Source organism: Arachis hypogaea, chromosome 15 (assembly GCF_003086295.3).
Source record: "Arachis hypogaea cultivar Tifrunner chromosome 15, arahy.Tifrunner.gnm2.J5K5, whole genome shotgun sequence".
Classification (NCBI taxonomy): domain Eukaryota; kingdom Viridiplantae; phylum Streptophyta; class Magnoliopsida; order Fabales; family Fabaceae; genus Arachis; species Arachis hypogaea.
This window is the reverse complement of record NC_092050.1, coordinates 123,756,904-123,759,963: the sequence shown is the minus strand read 5'-3', so window position 1 is coordinate 123,759,963 and position 3,060 is coordinate 123,756,904. Positions and strand designations below refer to the sequence as shown.

At 43.9% G+C, this 3,060-nt stretch overlaps 1 non-coding gene across 1 annotated transcript; it reads right to left on the bottom strand.

Annotated features, from left to right (window-relative positions):
• Positions 1-739: 739 nt before the first annotated feature.
• Positions 740-843, bottom strand: LOC112752319 (small nucleolar RNA R71). The gene has a single exon (XR_003176762.1). It is a non-coding gene; the product is annotated as a small nucleolar RNA R71 (small nucleolar RNA).
• Positions 844-3,060: the final 2,217 nt, after the last annotated feature.

The window sequence follows — 3,060 nt, the reverse complement described above, 5'->3', positions numbered from 1 at the left end:
TAATTTCTTCCCTTCCCCCTACTTTTTCTTTGTTATTTACCATTCATTTGACTAACCCACTAACTGTTTGATATATTGCATCACTCACACTAACAGTATTTCTGACAGAAATACTTTCTGCACCTATTCTCTTTGCTTGTACTTGTTGGTTGTATGACAGGGAGAAGAAGCGGAGCTTCAACTTCCTTTGATTCTGAACCTGAGAGGATCTTTCTGAGACTAAGAAGGGAGGCAAGAGAAAAACGTGTAGTTGGTGCTGAGGAAGAGGAGGAATACTTTGAACCAAACATGGAAGAAAACATGGAAAACCATCATGAAGAAGAGGCTCACAACCATGGCGGAGGAGGTCGAGCAAACCATGCTGGGGAGGATAGAAGAGTTTTAGGCTCTTACATCAATCCAAACCCAGGAAACTGTGGAAGTAGCATTCAAAAGCTAACCATCCATGCCAACAATTTTGAACTGAAGCCACAGCTCATCACCCTTGTTCAGAACAACTGTTCGTTCGGAGGAAGTGTCCAAGAGGATCCCAATCAACATCTAAACCTTCCTGAGAATATGTGACACAGTGAAGTCTAATGGTGTTCATCCTGACGCCTATAGACTGCTCTTATTTCCATTCTCGCTCAAGGATAAGGCAGCCAAGTGGCTGGAGTCTTTCCCAAAGGAGAGCTTGACAACTTGGGAAGATGTGGTGAACAAATTCTTAGCAAGATTTTACCCTCCTCAACGAATCAATAGGCTGAGAGCTGAGGTCCAAACTTTCAGGCAACAAGATGGTGAGACTCTGTATGAAGCATGGGAGAGGTTTAAGGACCTAACAAGGAGGTGTCTACCTGACATGTTCAACGAATGGGTGCAGCTGCACATTTTCTATGAAGGGCTCTCTTATGAGTCAAAGAAGGCCGTAGACCATTCATCCGGAGGATCTTTGAACAAGAAGAAGACCATTGAGGAGGCCATAGATGTCATTGAAACTGTAGCAGAGAACGACTACTTCTATGCTTCCGAAAGAGGGAACACTAGAAGAGTGATGGAGCTAAACAATGTAGATGCTCTGCTGGCTCAGAACAAGCTCATTACTAAGCAGCTGGCTGACCTCACCAAGAAGATGGATAGGAACCAAGTAGCAGCAGTCACCACTTCATCCACAACTCAAGAAGGAGTGAATCAAGAAACAGAGGGTAATCAGGAGCAAGCCAACTACATTGGGAATTCACCTAGGCAAAACCATGATCCATACTCCAAGACCTACAACCCTGGATGGAGGAATCACCCAAACTTTGGGTGGAGAAATCAACAAGACCAAAACCTTGATCAAAGATGCCCAAATCCAAACAATGCAGCCCACCAACGCTTCACATCTAGACCATATCAACACCCCCATAACAACACCTCTCCACATTCATATCAAGGCCAAAATAACCCTCCCCAGCCTGACCTATCATCATTTGATGAAAGACTCTCGAGGATTGGGAATCTACTTGAAGGCATAGGCAAGCAGATTCAAGACAACAAGGTGTTCAAGGAGAAAGTGCGAGCCAATTTCAAGAACCAGGGAGAAATAATCAAGAGGTTGGAATCTCAAGTGGGGTATCTCTCTGAGCAAATTCCCAAACCCACAGATGGATTCCCAAGTGACACAGAAAAGAATCCAAGAGGTGAAACAAAGAAAGTAAGATAGGAAGATTGTAAGATGGTCACTGTAAGTGATAAGGAGACTGAGGACAAACCAAGCAAGCTGTCAGAACAACCTGAAGATACCCCAGTAGAGAAGAAGGAAAAAGAATACCAAGAACCAGAAATATCAAAACAGGAGCTGCTGAGACTCTATGCACCTTTTCCCCAGCTACTCAATGGTGCTGTGGAGAAGAGAATATACTCAAGATTTCTTGACTTGTTTGCATCTCTGCATGTGAACATACCATTCATCAAGACTATCCAACAAATGCCCGCGTACATCAAGTATATGAAGGAGCTGCTTCCCAAGAAAAGCTCACTCAAGGGAGGCCAAACTATAGTGATGAACAAGGAGTGCAGTGCCCTCATTCAACCGCAGTTGCCTACAAAAAGAAAAGATCCAGGGAGCTTTCATATCCCCTGTGCCATAGGAGAAACAATGTTTGATAAAGCACTCTGCGATTTGGGAGCGAGCATCAACTTAATGCCCTTATCCCTGGTGAAGAGGCTGAAGATCAATGAGATAATGCCCACAGATGTAGTCATCAGGCTGGCTGACAAAACTAAAAAACAAGCAATAGGGGTGGTGGAAAATGTGTTGTTAAAGGTTGGGAAATACTTCCTCCCAACAGACTTTATCATCCTGGACATGGAAGAGAGTCACACTCACCCAATCATATTGGGAAGACCATTCCTAGATACAGCCAGAGCACTCATAGATGTGGAGCAAGGGGAGCTAATATTGAGGATCCATGATGAACGACTCAGCTTTAATGTCTTCAAACTCTCACAAGAAGCAGACCAAGAGAACAAAGAACCAAGCAAAGATCATGATGAGATGCTGAAAGAGGAAGCAAGCACTGAAGCACAACCAGCCCAACTGGGAAAGCCCTTGGTTGATGAACAAGGAAATAAGCAGCTGTCACAGCTCAAGGAAAAGCTAGAGGAACCTAAACCACCAGAGACATGTGAAGACAACAACAAAATTTCCTTAGAAGAAGAAGCCACAAAGAGCAAGGCAACATCAAAAGGGACAAAGAAGAAGGTACCAAGGGGGTGGAGGAATAAGAAGATCCCTACGAAAAACTTCTGTCCAGGGGATAAAGTGATCTCAGCTTATTTCCCGGATATCCCCCCTAATCTCCCCACTGTACCATCTCAGTTACCTAAGGTCTTCACCATCAACAGAGTTCTCTCCTTGGAACATGTGGAGATCATTGATACAACCAATGGGTATAAGTCCAAGGCAAGAGGGGAGGACTTGAAACATTATCAACCTCCCTGATGAAAGAGAAACGTCAAGCTAATGACGCTAAAGAAGTGCTTCATGGGAGGCAACTCATGTTTTATATGCCTTTAGAAAATAGTGAATAAGTCAAT